This window comes from Muntiacus reevesi, chromosome 1, assembly GCF_963930625.1.
Source record: "Muntiacus reevesi chromosome 1, mMunRee1.1, whole genome shotgun sequence".
NCBI lineage: Eukaryota > Metazoa > Chordata > Mammalia > Artiodactyla > Cervidae > Muntiacus > Muntiacus reevesi.
In genome coordinates this window covers 166,763,253-166,778,363 of record NC_089249.1, presented here as the reverse complement: position 1 = coordinate 166,778,363, position 15,111 = coordinate 166,763,253, and the positions used below count along the sequence as shown (strand labels likewise).

The 15,111-nt window shown below is 50.8% G+C and overlaps 1 non-coding gene across 1 annotated transcript; it reads left to right on the top strand.

The window, feature by feature from the left end:
• Positions 1 to 8,524: 8,524 nt before the first annotated feature.
• On the top strand, positions 8,525 to 8,597 carry TRNAE-UUC (transfer RNA glutamic acid (anticodon UUC)). Its single transcript has one exon. It is a non-coding gene; the product is annotated as a tRNA-Glu (tRNA).
• Positions 8,598 to 15,111: the final 6,514 nt, after the last annotated feature.

The following is a 15,111-nucleotide window of genomic DNA, read 5'->3' as shown; positions in this document are numbered from 1 at the left end:
TCGGCAAGTGACCCCTCAGCCTTCTCTCCCCAGTGCTGAGTCACCCCTGTGCCTTTCACCTGTCTGGAGCTAGAGCAGTGGCCCCTGACAAGCTGGCAGACCCAGCGTGGCCCTCTGGGCTTGGCGGGAGAAAAGGAAGTAAGGCTTCCCCCAGCCACAGAAACTCTGACACAGCAGGCCCGGCGGGCCTGGCCTTTGTGAGAGGATAAAAGAGGCAGCGATGCCCGCCCTGGCCAGAGACACAGAGAATGGGGATAATCCCCCAGCCCAGCGAGAGCCAGGTCTCTGGACCCGCTGGCCCGGGTGATGGGGGCAGGGGAAACCGATCCCTCCCCAGCGAAATGTGTCTGGGAAGTTGGAGCCCAACCTGGGAGTCAGGAGATGAAAGCCCGCTTCCCACTCACAGCTTGCTTCACACTTTCACAATGAGGCCTGCACACGCACCCACACTCATACAGGGATGGGAGGAAACAGCAAGTCTTCAGGAAGCTTTGGAGAAGCCAGGGCAGCGTCGCTCTCCCACTGGCTGGTTAAGATGCCTTTGAAAGGATCCCTTAGCCTCTCCGTTTCCCCATCTATTACATGGGGATAAATATGCCTAATTCACAGGTTTGCCCTGAGAGTTGTCTGCCTTTCGGCCTAACTGATGAGAAAGTTGAAACGCTTGAGTGAAAGTGCCCCTCCCATCCGTGTCCCAGTCTTTCCCCCTTCGCCTCCAGGGAGGCCCCAGGGGCGCCCACCTGCACGGGAGATAAATCATTATCCCACCAGGGGGTTCAGCAACCCCTCCTCGGTCTCTCCCACCGGCTTTGAAGGCCAGACACACTCAAGTGGTTAAGCTGCCTGTGAGAAGTGTTTACACGAGACTGATGGATCCCACCTGGACCCGTGGCCGGAGCCTATGGAGATGCCCCCAGCCACCCCCCAGTGCCCCGTCAGCTGCCAGCCCCCACCTGCCCCTCCAGTACTCCTTGCGTGACCTGCCAGAACCTTCCCATCTGCCCCAGCCTCCACCACACTCTTCCACCACCCACAGATTACAGACGTCCGGCCGAGTGTATCAAACTGGGGTCTTCAGCCCCCAGTCCCAGAATCTGGCCGTCGACCATGATGGTTAAGGGTGTAAACTTCAGAGTCAGGCTGCCTGGCTTTGAATGTTGCCTCTGCTACTTATTAGCTGTTACTTTAGCCTAGTTGCTTAGCTGGTTTGAGCCTCAGTTTCCTTATCTACAGGAGAGTGGTGGTTGTTTTTTATAGCTTAAATGAGTTAATATATGAAACTGCTTAGAAAGGTGCTTGGCACACTAGGACTCAATAAATGTTGCAATTTCTTCGACCAAGACTATATTTTGTGTCTACATTCCAGTGGTCATCTAAAAAGCAATAAGACAGTTTTCATACCATCTGGATACCAATCGTAACACTGAGCACTATGATGCAATTTCCATATTTGCATTTATCTTTATGGTTGATTGCCTTGGCCCGAGGGATTGCTCAGAGTGATCCAGTTAACCTCTAATGCTGGACTTTCTCACACTAAGGTCTGAGGACCCCTGGCAGATACATTCTCAGGGTGCCCTGAGTCTTTCCACCTGACAGACATTGAAGGAGAAGACCACAGTGGACAAAGCTGGTGTTAAATCCTGGGTCTGTGAGGCTTTGGTCTCACTGTATGCCTGGGGTCCTGGGGCAGAACAGATCTGTGCGTCTCTGCACTCCATGTGCCTGCAGGGCAAGGCGCCTAGCACTTCCGAGTCAGTTCAATTGAGCTCAGTTCAGTCGCTCAGTTGTTTCTGACTCTTTGCGACCCCATGGACTGCAGCATGCCAGGCTTCAGGGCTCAGCAAAGGCTAGCACCCTTCCTCCCCTACCCTCTACTTCCCTCTGAATTCCCCCTCAGTCCTCCCCGGTCTTAGCTTTCAGTCTGCCCCCTGCCAGGGAGGCTCTTCAGACCCACTCCCACCTGTATCCCCACCTATCTCAGCGGGGAAGTGGGGAGGAGGCTCCCGATCTGAATTCCAATGGAAAAGTGGCTCTGGCCTTCCTCGACCATCACGGGATGGGATGAGTTTCAATACAGAATCAACTCTCCAAAGGGGTTGTGTTCACTCTGTCAGGGATACAAGCAACAGATGGGAGGGACACAGAGTGTGGAGGGGGTGAACTGGAAGACAAATGTCCCATCTAAAGGGAGCATCTGCTATTCCATTCCAGCTAATTGTTGATGGGCACAAAGACTGGCTCCACATTACTAGATCTTCTGTTTGTTTTTTGTTTTTTTTTTTTTAAGTTGAAAACTCTGGATTGCATGTGATACCTGATTTTAAAAGCAGGACAGGTCTCAGACTAGAAACATCGCAGTAGCAAGCCTCAGAAGATCCCAGGTCTCGACTCCACGTCCCTCCAGATAAGAGGTTCCCACCCTCTTCACCCCCACCCACACACGTGCAGTGGTACACATATAGACACCCGCAGCGGGGCTACAGCTGAGAGAGGGGATAGGAGCTAATGACTTTCTTTTAAGCAGCCGGCCTCATTTCTATTGGTTCCTCTGGTTGATCTCCTTTGCCCCTGGGCTACAAGGCACAGGCAGGTTCTTTTGGGAGGCCCATCACTACACCGGCAGAGCCAGCAGTGGGAACTGCTGGCAGTGATCACGGTCTCAGGCATCCGTGGGGGTGAGGAAGGGCACTTTGTCTCTGCCAGGGTTGGGGTGAGGGATCCACATTCATGGCATGCTTGCACCACGCGGGAGGTTCTCATTGACTCCTCACCACCTCGCTAGGAGGAAAGTACAGTTAGTCCCACTTTATGGAGACAGAAAGGTTAGGGTCTCGGGGTGATAAACACAGTCAGTGAGCTGCTCAGGGTTTGCTGCTCCGACCTGGACTCTGGAGGGCAGAGCAAGAGGCAGGGAGCTGAGAGGTGTAGGGCATGACCCAGCTTGAGGAAGGAGTGGGAGGCAGGGGCAGAGCTGGGGCCAAGGAGAGAGGCCCGCCTACTAGGTGGTCCAGGAGGGGAGGACACACGGGGGAGGGGGACACAGCCGAGGGGTGGGGCGCAGGGCGGAGACTCAACGCCCCCAGAAGTTTGCAATGACTTTCACCTTCTTCCCTGCAACATATTTGGATAAATTGGTACTCGGTCCGGGGCCGGATACAGACCCAAAAATGTAAACCATCCCGATAATTTCTCACTAGCTTTCCCCGGGATCAACTTCGGTGGAGAGGACCAGCCAACCGGGGCAGAAGAATTGCTGGGCTGGGGGCGGGACCAAGTACGTGCCCGCCCGACCTGTCCGCCAGAGCCTGGCCAGGTGTGGGGGCCGGGCCAACCCCCGCCCCCAACACCAAGAGGCGGCGGGGAAGGGTTCCTTCACGTCCCTGCAACACGACTCCAAGCGCTCAAAGTCTGCCTCCCTATCATCTAGAGAGGTCCAGCAGGTGCAGGGGGGGGAGAGGGAGGGGAACCTGAAGTGTCCCCCGACTGACCCCTACCCCCCGCCCCAAATCCAAGAGGACTCTCCAATTCTGAAAGGCGGGCTTCACTAGAAAACCCTTGCCCCAAGCGCGCGACCTAGCCCTCCTGGGAGCCCTGGGTTAACACACAGCGGCCACCTCTCCCCAACCAAGCAAGACGGTCCCTGGGCGCACCCTCGGACAGTGAACCGCGCCGCCTCGCAGCGCCCCGAGGGGCGCAGCACACACCGTCTGCCACGTCGGACCCGGGCCCGGGCTGCGGCACTGGGGGTTGTGGGGATGGTAACCGGGAGCCGGGGGATTCGGGGGAATCCAAGGCGAAGACCCTAGGAATCAAGAGCTTCTGCTTCGGGGGTTTGGGGTTGGGGGCGGTGGAGAATAGTTCTGGTGAATTTGGGGAGTTCGGAACTCCGAGCGAGGACGATCGCAGGGGGTTGCTGGGTTGAGGGCAAACCGGTGGCGGCATCGCCAGGAGGCTGCCTAAGAGCTTGAGGGATGCTAAGGGTGGGGGCGGCAGGACTTGCAGAAGGGGCCCCAAAAGGTGCCCTCTTCCGTTCTCGCTGTTTCGAGAGCAGTCAGAAGTCCCCTGCCTCTCACGGTCTCCCCCTACCCCGGCACTCATCTCGGCCAAGCCCCGATGAGAGGGCCCAAAGCGCCCCAGGTCCCAGGGGAAGGGGGCGCTAAGGAGGAGGACGGGGCAGCTCCCGGGGGGACTCACCTCCGCGCTGCCAGCCGCGGCGGGGGCAGGCCCGGGAGGGGTGAGGGCGCGGCCGGCTCACCCGCCCGCCGCGGAACTGTCCTGGGCGCCCAGCGCGCCCGCGCTCCGCCCGCCGGTTTCCAAGTTGCTCAATCTGCGGGCGGCTCACGCCCTCCGGGGCCAGCGCCCCACCCGGCGCATCGGTCCTCTGGGGCAGCCCGGTTCGGCCCTCCTCTCCACAGTCCCCACTCGGGCGATCCGCGCCGGGCTCTCCGCCCGCGCTGGGGCTCTCCGTTGCGCTTCGGCTCCACCGGAGCTCCCAGCCGGGAGAGGGGCTAGTCCTCCGCGCGCACGAGGGAGGGAATCCCCCCCCTTTTCAGTCCCACCCCCGAGCCGGCCCCCCTTCCCGGGATCCGCAGCAAAAAACGGACTGGAGCGCCAGGCCTGGGAGTTCGTCGCCCCCCTCCCGCACGCCCTTGCCTCCGCTGGGGCGCTGCGCTCGGAGCGCAGGGCTGGCAACTGCACCCTTGGTCTGGACTCTGGGGCAGAGCCTCTGTCCTCCCTCCTCTCCTTCCCCAACCCTGCATCCCTGGCGATTCCAAGCTGCCAGAGCACCGGCGCAGCTGTAGGCATCCTGGGGTCAGAACAGGCCCGTGAGCCTAGCAAGATCTCAGTTTCCCCATCAGGAACCTGGAAAGTGACAAGAACAGGCTCCGAGGGAGTCTGGGGTCCCGTCCACACTCTCCTCTTCTCAGCAGTCAACTCTTCAGAGCATTTTCCCAGTTCAGACGAAATGTGAGACTCTAACCTCCAGGGAACCCAGGTGAGGACCCTCCACTGGGAGCTGGTGCAGGATAGCCAGGTAGATCTTGAAGCAAAGCCTAGATACCAAATCCCTGCTCCAACACTTACCAGCTGTGTGGCCATTCCTAAATTACTTAACCTCTCTGAGCTTCAGCGCTCTCATTTGTTTTGAGAGGTGGTGAAATGAAGGATGCAAATGCCAGGTAGAATGGTAGGGACCCTGCTAATGTTCGTGGAATGGGTCTTGAAGGGCAGCTGACACCTGTAGTGACCCAGATGCTGTTGAAGTCAAGCCTGAAGGGGAGAAGGAGGGAGACTCACTTCTTGGGGTGGCAAACAGCTGTTCTTCAGCGTCACTTCAGGTTGGGTAAAGGGAACTGGGCTAAAACTGTAGTTAGCAGGAGTTAAGTTAGAGCAGAAAAGCTATACTGATGCAGGGAGTGGGGTGGGGGTGGTGGTGAGTAATCAAGACAGGCTGTGGACTCTCCTTCTCCGGAGAAGGGGGAGCCCTGACTATGGAGACAAGGGCACAGGGCCGTTTACAGTGACAGAGGGATGGATGGAATGACCTCTGGTGCATTATGATGGGCAGACAGCAGAGACGGTGGATGGATGGCCAGAGAAAGCAGAGTAGTACCAGGGTCTGGGCTCATTCAATCAGATCCTTGCCAAGTTTGCAGGGGGTAAACAGCCATTTCTGAGTCTGGTCCTGGGTCCCATCCACCACCTCCCCAAGCCCTCCCCCCTCCCCCCTACCTCTCCCCCATCTCACTGGCCCTTGGCCCTGCTCTGTGCCTAATCAAACAGCCCCAAATGCTGAAAACTCAATGTTTATTTTATTTTATTTTTTTACACACTTGCATAACTCCCTGACAAGCCACGCCAGGCGTTGGGCTTTTTGTTTGGTTTTATTTTGTTGCATTTAGGGGGAAAAAAAGAGAGAGAGAGAGAGAGTGAATAACACAAACCACCCAGCCCTAGAAGCTGTCCCAGGCCAGGCAGTGGGTCGGGTTTCCTGCCTGAGGAAAAGTCTGTGGGAGTTGGGGGGTGGGGGGCTCACTCCTAGGCTCAGGAATGAGCAAGAGAGGGAAGGAAGCCACCTGGGTCAGAGAAGATAATGAATTAGAACCACGTGACACAAATGGGTGAATAATGCAGACCATTTCTTGTGCACCTAATATATGCCAAGCACTGTGCTTTGCATCTAAATTCTGTTACCTAATTTTGGAACCATTTTACTTTCTTTTTTCTTTTTCTCACAAATGTGAATTCGAAGCCTCAGAGACCTCAAGTAATTTGCTCAGAGACAAACAGCCTGTAAGTGGCCAGTCCAGTTTTCACTATGTTAAATGACTTGTAATTCCCCTGCAAGTGTCATATTGCCCTGAGTTCGTCTATGCTGATCTTTCTGCCTAGAAAGGCCTTCTCTGACCTTTCTCTTACCAGCCTTCAAAATGCCTACGTGAAGTTTCACCCGGCCACCTTGCACGTCCACCTCAGGACCTCACACAGAGCTTTTTGTTACTTATCACTGGCCTGCAATTATCTCTCCCGCTGCAGTGTGAGCCCTTTAAGGACAAATGTTGCATCTGATTCAGCCTTATGATCCCAGCACCACAAGCATACTTAACTAATGTTTGGTATGGCCATGATTGCCTCTTTTATAGTTCCTACAAGCTTATTCAGATGATGTCCCAGGTCACTATTGCTATTCACCCAGGCCAAGATCATCATTCTTATTAGAAGACCTAAGGTCAGTGGGCTCAGGTTAGGGCAGTAGCTCCTAGAGATTAGTGAAGTTCTTCATAATTCATGTCATCCTTTGCCAGGCAAGAACTGTTCTACCACCTGCAGTGTCGTTATCAATATACTTTCAGCTACAAGTAATAGAAGACCAACTCACAATGTTAGACAGCAGGGTGGTGTATTATCTCATGTATCAGGAACAGCTGAGGCGGGAATGATCGAGCAGTTGAGGAGCCACACACATCAGATTCTGTCCTCTAGTCTCATTCCACCACCCTCAGTATCTTGGCTACTATCCTCATGATCCCAAGATGGCTGTAGCAGCTCCAGACACTGCATCTTCAGCCAAGTCCAGCAATCACTTAAAGAGTTATGTGGCATTTGAAAATGGTTAAAAGGATAACATTTGAGTTGTTTTATCCCAATTAAAAAAAGTTAAAGGAGCTAACTGGATCACATGCCCACCACTGAACCAACCACAGACCAGAGGGATGATGCTACTAAAATTAGCATAGACCAGTCAGGATTTACTTGAACTATGAGGGAAACAGTGCTCACAGACAAAAGCAAAACTGACAGCTCTGAAGAAGGGGAGATAGGCTTTCGGGTAGGCAACCAACCTACACAGTGTGATCACACTGTGACTCAAAGAAAAGATGGCTTTGTTATTGTCAATTTATTGCAGACTTTCTTGCAAACCTTAGTCTCTGTGACCCCATTGTTCTCTGAGATTGTGTCTTCTGTGTCTCTTTCATGGAAGCAATATAGGACAGTGCTTAAGTGCACAGACACTGGAATTAATCTTATTGGAGTTCAAAACCTACCTCTGCCACCAACTAACCCAATGTCCTTGGGCCAGTCACTTCACCTCCCTGAGCCTCAATGTCCTCATCTGTAAAATGGGTATAGAAACACTGTGCCCCACCACAGTTGTTATGGGCCTAATATGAGGTGATGCATTTAAATAAAGAGCTCATGGCAGGACTTCCCAGGTGGCCCAGGGGCTAAGACTCTGCACTCCAAACTAAGACATGGCACAGCCAAATAAACAAATCAGTTCAGTTCAGTTTAGTTCAGTTCAGTCGCTCAGTCATGTCCAATTCTTTGTGACCCCATGGACCGCAGCACGCCAGGCCTCCCTGTCCATTACCAACTCCTGGAATTTACCCAAACTCATGTCCATTGAGTCGGTGATGCCATCCAACTGTCTCATCCTCTGCCGTCCCCTTCTCCTCCTGCCTTCAATCTTTCCTAGCATCCGAGTCTTTTCCAATAAATTGGCTCTTTGCATCAAGTGGCCTAAGTATTGGAGTTTCAGCTTCAACATCAGTCCTTCCAATGAACACTCACGACTAATCTCCTTTAGGATGGACAGGTTGGATCTCTGCAGTCCAAGGGACTCTCAAGAGTCTTCTCCAACACCACAGTTCAAAAGCATCAATTCTTCGTCACTCAGCTTCCTTTATAGTCCAACTCTCACATTCATACATGTCTACTGGAAAAAACATAGCCTTGACTATACAGACCTTTGTTGGCAAAGTAAGGTCTCTGCTTTTTAATATGCTGTCTTGGTTGGTAATAACTTTCCTTCCAAGGAGTAAGCGTCTTTTAATTTCATGGCTGCAGTCAATATATAAAATACAGAGCTCACACAGTGCTAGGATTTGTACTGACTACTTAGTAATGCTAGTTTTTATAATTAGCTGTAATTTTGTCCTGTCGTTTATAAGTATTAACTGCTATTGTATCCCAGGCATTGGACTGGGGATGGAGAACAGATAAATGAATGTCAAGGAATTCCCTGCTGGTCCAGGGGTTAGGACTCAGCACTTTCACTACAGTGGTCCCGGGTTCAATCCCCGGTCAGGGAACTAAGATCCCACAAGCTGCATGGTACAACCAAAAAGGGAGAGGGAAACAGGTTTTATACTATCTTTCTAAGGTGCTTCTTGTCTAGTTGGGGATACATTTATGACAGCAGGTAGATGAGAAAGACAGATGGAACAATGAAAGGGGCAATCGTGACTCCTTGAGGGCATCAGAGAAGCTTCTCCAAAGAGGAAATTCTTGCTTGAAAGACTTGGCATTTTCTAATCATGTGAGAATGTGAGATTAAAAAGGTGTTCTAGGCAGAGGGAATGGTGTGTGCAAAGGCCCAAAGACCTGATGGGTCATGGTGCCCTTAGAGGCATAAGTCATCCTGCTTTGTAGGGATTTAGGATGAGAGAGGTGAGAAGTAAGATCCTTCCAGAAGGGCCTTGTGTACCAGGCTAAAGAGCAGGGACTTCAACTCAAGGGCAGTGGGGCTTATGACATGGATAAGAGGCAGGATGGAGTTGTACTTTAGAAGAAGTGCCTGGCAGCTCTTTTGTAAAAAAAAAAAAATATGTATTTTTTAATTATTTATTTTTTGGCTGCATGGGTCTTAGTTGCAGCCCACAGGATCTATAGTTGTGGCATTCAAATCCTTCGCTGCAGCATGTGTGACCTAGCTCCTGACCGGGAATCAAACCTGAGCCCCTTGCATTGGAAGCCCGGAGGCTTAGCCACTGAACCACCACGGGAGTCCCTGGCAGCTTTGGTGAAGGCTGGATTTGAAGTTGAGAGCCTGGAGGGGGTTAGCAGCCCCAGTGAGAGAGGGTAAGGAGGGAAATGCCCGGGAACACGGCTCTGCTCCTCCTCTTTCCTTGCTCAGTCCTCCCTGCCTGAGGGCCAGTGTGTCCTCTGGAAGCCCGCTCCCACCACAGGCCCACCCTCCCAGAGCCTCTGACTTGTAGGGAGCTTGGGCTCCCCTAGCAAACCCCTTGGGATGCCGCAGCTCTCACCCCTTGGGGTCTGGAAGACCCACTCCTTCATTCTTCCCCTCGGCCGCCCTTTGTGGTCATCGCTCTACCATCCTGGGAACTTCCTGCTCTTCATTCTTGCTGTTCTGCCTCCCTCCTCTCCTCACTGGGGTTTCCCGCCCTCCAGGGAGGTCTTTGGTTACCCAGGACTTTGATGTCTATCTCAAGGTGCTCTTTTCCATCAGAGGCACAACCAGCATCTCGGGGACCTCATGCTCCATGTCAATGCCACTTTCAACGCCTCCCAGACCTCCCAATGTCAATAGTCCCTTCAGCCTCCTGTCCACAGGACCACTCCCTCTTGGCCTCACCTGAACTGCTCCATCTCTGAGATCTTAGACGCCCCCCCCACCAGGCCCCCATGAGACCCCCTTCCCCCTAATTCAGATTCCTAACATTTCAAGTACTTGATCATGATTTCTGCCCTGTCCTTGCCTCAACATCTCCCCTACCCTGCAAACCCTCCATCAGTTCCCGCTGAGTTCTGGAGGAGAATCTTCCCAGCTAACCTGCCAGCTTCCACTGGGCACACAACCACAGGTATCCACCCCTCAAGCCACCCAGCCTCATCAAGACAGCTGAGACAGCCAAGAGTGACTCCTTTAATTTCCCGTCCCTAAAACTAAACTCGTGGGACTTCCCTGGTGGTCCAGTGGCTAAGACCTCATGCTCCCAACACAGGGGGCCCAGGTTTGATCCCTGTTCGGAGAACTAGATCCCACATCTCGCAACTAAGAGTTCGCCTGCTGCAGCTGAAAGATTCTGCATGCCACAACTAAGACCCAGCACAGCCAAATAAATAGAATAAATATTTTTTACAAGCACACACATAAAAAACTAAACTCGTGACCCCCTACCTAGAACCTCTTTCTCTGCAGATTTCCCTTTGGTAAATAGCAGTGAACCTGATAAACAGGAAACTGGGAGTTGTTTTTCATTCTTCTCCCTCTCTCACCTCCCACATTCACTCCATCGGCAAGTTTTGTCGGTTCTCCCTCCAGACCATTTCCCAAACCCATCCACTGCTCACCTCTCTCTACCGTTTATGCCATGTTTGCGGCTTACCTGGCCCACACGTACGTATCTCTGACAGCCTCCCCTCTGTCCCCACCCCACCCCCAACACAGCCTTCACACAGTAGCCAGAATAAACTTTAAAAGTTGTAAAGCAGATCCCATCACTCACTCCCCTGCTTAAACCTTCCAGTGATTTTCCATCGCACTTAGAATCAAACCCAAACACCATCCCTTATAAGGCCACATCCCTCAGCTTCATCTATCGCCTCTCTCCTGGCTTCAGTGTTACCAAGCTTCTTTCAGCTCGCTGATCACTCCAAACTCTTTCTTGTCTCAGGGCCTTTGCACAGGCCCCTCGCCAGCTCACAGTTCCCACAGCCCTGCATGTGGGCAGCTTCTTTTCTGCCTCCCAATCTCAGTTTAAACATCATTTTGTTCAAAGGGCCTTTCCTGACCTCTCCATCCAAGTGGTTCCCTTGATAGTATTCCCTATCACAGTTTTCTTTCTGTTTTAGTGGATGCTGTATTTTATTTATTTATTTAAAAATTTTAATTATGCATTAAAAAATTTTTATTGAAGTACAGTTGATTTACAATACTGTGTGAGTTTCTGCTGTACGCTAGAGTGGATCAGTTATATATCCAGTCCTTTTTAGATTCGATTCTCCTTTAGGTCATTACAGAGTATTGAGAAGGCTTCCCTGTGCTATATAATAGGTCCTTGTCTGTTACCTGTTTTATACAGTAGTGTATGTACATCAATCCCAATCTCCCAATTTATTCCTCCCTACCCTTCCCTCCTGGGTGTTCACTGGAAGGACTGATGCTGAAGCTCATTGGAAGGACTGATGTTCATTGGAAGGACTGATGTTGAAGGACTGATGCTGAAGGATGCCAATACTTTGGCCACCTGATACGAAGAGCTGACTCATTGGAAAAGACCTTGATGCTGGGAAAGATTGAGGGCAGGAGAAAAAGGGGACGACAGAGGATGAGATGGTTGGATGGCATCACCGACTCGATGGACATGTGTTTGGGTGGACTCCGGGAGTTGGTGATGGACAGGGAGGCCTGGCGTTCTGTGGTGCATGGGGTCACAAATAGTCGGACACGACTGAGCGACTGAACTGAGCTGACCTTTCCCTCCTAGTAACCATAAGTCTTTCTACATCTGTGACTATTTCTGTTCTGTAACTAAGTTCATTTGTGCCACTTTTTTAGATTCCACATGTAAGCAGTATCTGTCTTTTTCTGACTGACTTCACTCAGTATGACAATCTCAAGTGGACGTTCTATTTTGTAATCATTCACTCGCTGCCTCCCCTGTGGGACCCGAGTTCCCATTGCTCGAATGTGAAGAGCCTTCTTCCTTTTGTAATCCTCGCTTTCCCCGCACGACCCATTGCTAAGGTCACCAGCAACTTCCTAATTGCCGAATTCTGTAAGTCCTTTGTCTTCCTTTTCTGTCTTGCTGCAACTTTATTTATTTATTTATTTTTGGCCTCACCATGTGGCTTGTGGGCTCTTAGTTTCCTGACCAGGGATCAAACCTGTGCCCCCAGCAGTGGGAGCTCAAAGTTCCAACCACTGGACTTTCATCTCTGCTACTCTCGTGACCCCCTATTTCTTAGAAGGTTTCTCTCAAGGTTCCTGGCTCCCGTTCTTTGTCCTTTGCCGACCTTTCTTCCCAGGCCTTAAAGGTAACTCCTCGACCTATGTTCTTCTCTTTGACTAGGAACTCATATAGATAAAAAGCACAATGTGTGATAGTTAGAAAAGTAAGTGTGAGGGTTAATTTTGTGCATCAGCTTGGGAAGGCCGTGGTGCAAACATTATTCTAAATATTTTTATGAAGGTATTTTTCATATGAGATAAACATTTAAGACTTTTAGGAAAGCAGATTACCACCATAATGTGGGTGGGTCTCCTTCAACCAGTTGAAGGACTTAATAAAATAAAAACTGACCTCTACTGAGCAAGAAGGAATTCTGCTAGTCTTTGGAATTGAACTACAACAGAAACTCTTTCCTAGGTCTGCCTCCAGCCTACCCTGAAGATTTTAGATTTGCCATGTCTCTGCAATCATGTGAGCCAGTTCCTTATACTATACGCACACAGAGAGAGAATACATTGGTTCTGCTTCTCCTGAGAGCTCCACTAATAGTGTTAACTAAATGTTAGCTAAAACATCTCCCAAACTCTTTTCCTTAGTGAGATCATCCTCACAGGTCCAAACATGTTGGGCCTGAGGGTCAGGGCACCCAGGTTCTAGTTCCGGGTCTCCCACTTGCTGGCTGGGTGACCTTATCCAAGTCCTTTGACACTTCTAAACTTATTTCTCCCATAGCCTTTCCCGTATCAATAAACAGCCCCTCCAGAACCCAAGCGCTAAAGGTAAAACCCAAAGCATCCTAGGTTGCCATCGCCTTACTCCCTCCACCTGATCCATCAACAAGCTGTTGCACTTCCACCTCCAGACGGTGTCTGGAACCAGGCACTGGGCTCCATCTCTCCTCCCATCATCCTGGTCCAGGCACTGTCATCTCCTGCCTGGTGATGTTGGTCTCCCAGCTTCCCTTTTGTCCCCACAATTCACAGCAGCCAGGTTGATTTTTTTTTTTAATACAAATCAAATCAGGGACTTCCCTAGTGGTCCACTGGCTAACACTCCATGCTCTTAGTGCAGGGAGCCTGAGTTTGATCCCTGGTCAGGGACCTAGATCCCACATGCTGCAACAAACAGTGCTCATGCCAGAACAAAGACTGAAGATCCTGGGTGCTGCAACCATGACCTGGTGCAGCCAAATATATAAATGTTTCCTTTTAAAAATCAAATCATAGCACTTGTATGGGTTTCCTATTGCTGCTGTAACAAAGTACCACAGCTTCAGTAGCTTAAAGTAACACGAATGCATTATCTTACGGTTCTAGGAATCAGAAGCCCAATATAAGTGATTAGGACTTCGTTCCTTCTGGAGGCTCTGTTTCCTTGCCTTTTCATCTTCTAGAGGCCACCCACATTCCTTGGCTCATGGCCCCTTCCTTGCATCACTTGGACCTCTAGTTGCTGTCATCACATTTTGTTCTCTGAGCCTCCTGCTTTCCTTTTATAAGGATCCCTGTGATTATACAGGGCCCACCTGGATGATTTGAGATTATCTCTCCATGTTAATCACAGCTGTGAAATCCCTTTTTCCAGGTCAGGTAACACATTCACAGTTTTGGAGGATTATCAAGTCGGCATCTCTGGGGGGCTGTGTACCATGGCACTCTTAAATCTTCCTACTGCACTCAGAATTAAAGTCAAACATTTCCACCAGAATCCTTGGTGGCTTGCCGCTGCTTGCTGACTCTCCCTGTGGTGACCTCTTGCTATCCTATGAGAGCCCCAAACCTGATCCTGCTGGACAGTCTTTCTCTTGCTTTTTCTTCTTCCTTGAACATTCTTCTTGCAGTCCACATGTGGCCTACTCTTCTCGTCATTTATGTCTTGGCTCAAATGTCACCTCCTTTGAGAGGCTTTCTCCTGCCTAAAGGAGCTCTGAAAGGCCGTTTTGTATCATTTTCTTCATAGCACTTTATTTCTTTATTTTCTCTTTCTCTCTCTCTCTCTCTCTCTCTCTCTCTCTCTTTTTGTCCTCTTCCAATGAGTCAGCTCTTCGCATCAGATGGCCAAGGTGCTGGAGCTTCAGCTTCAGCATCAGTCCTTCCAGTGACTATTCAGAGTTGATTTCCTTTAGGATTGACTGGTTTGATCTCCTTCCAGGACCTTTAATGCTTCGTTTTCTCCCACCCAGTCCCTCCCAGACCCCTGAGAACTCTTATCTATCTTCCCTTCCCGCCCACCAGCTAGAATCCCCGGATACATCACTGGACCCAACCTCTTGCCTATGCTCTCAGCATCCTTACTCCTTTGGACATTCTGCTGCACCAGCTCAGCAAAATCACAACCCACATCAGTCCAGATGTTAACCTTCTTTGCTCCAAACCCAGGCTGAAGTGCATGACCAGGGGAAGTCACCCAGCCTGGAGACAGGCGCCACTGGGTATTCCTGGTCTCCAACCTCTCCTGGGTCCTCAGCACTGCCCAGCGAACCCTCCACAATCCCAGTGACCTGTCTGTGACATCCAGTTCCTGGCATGGCCTTAATCCACCATGCATACATTGCTCTGAGACAATTAGAACCTCAGATGCATGGCATTTTATTTCTGCCTGAGGGTTTCTTATTTCTTATTTATTTGTCTGTTGTTTGTCTCTCCCATGGGAATATAGGCACCTCCAAAGCCAGCCTTTGTCTCTCCAGTATCCCCAGCACTGGAACTCAACTAGTATTTGTAGAATGCATCCGTTAGCCCCAATTTCCTCATCGTTCCAATGGGTAAAGCAGTACCTTCTGTCTCACCAGTTTACTTTGAGGAGTAAATGAGATAGTAAAGCTACCTTTTTTGTTGTGCCAATAATGTGCCAAGCACTACGCTAGGCCCTATACACTTGAGACAGAATGTTCTTGTGTTAGTTCAATGTC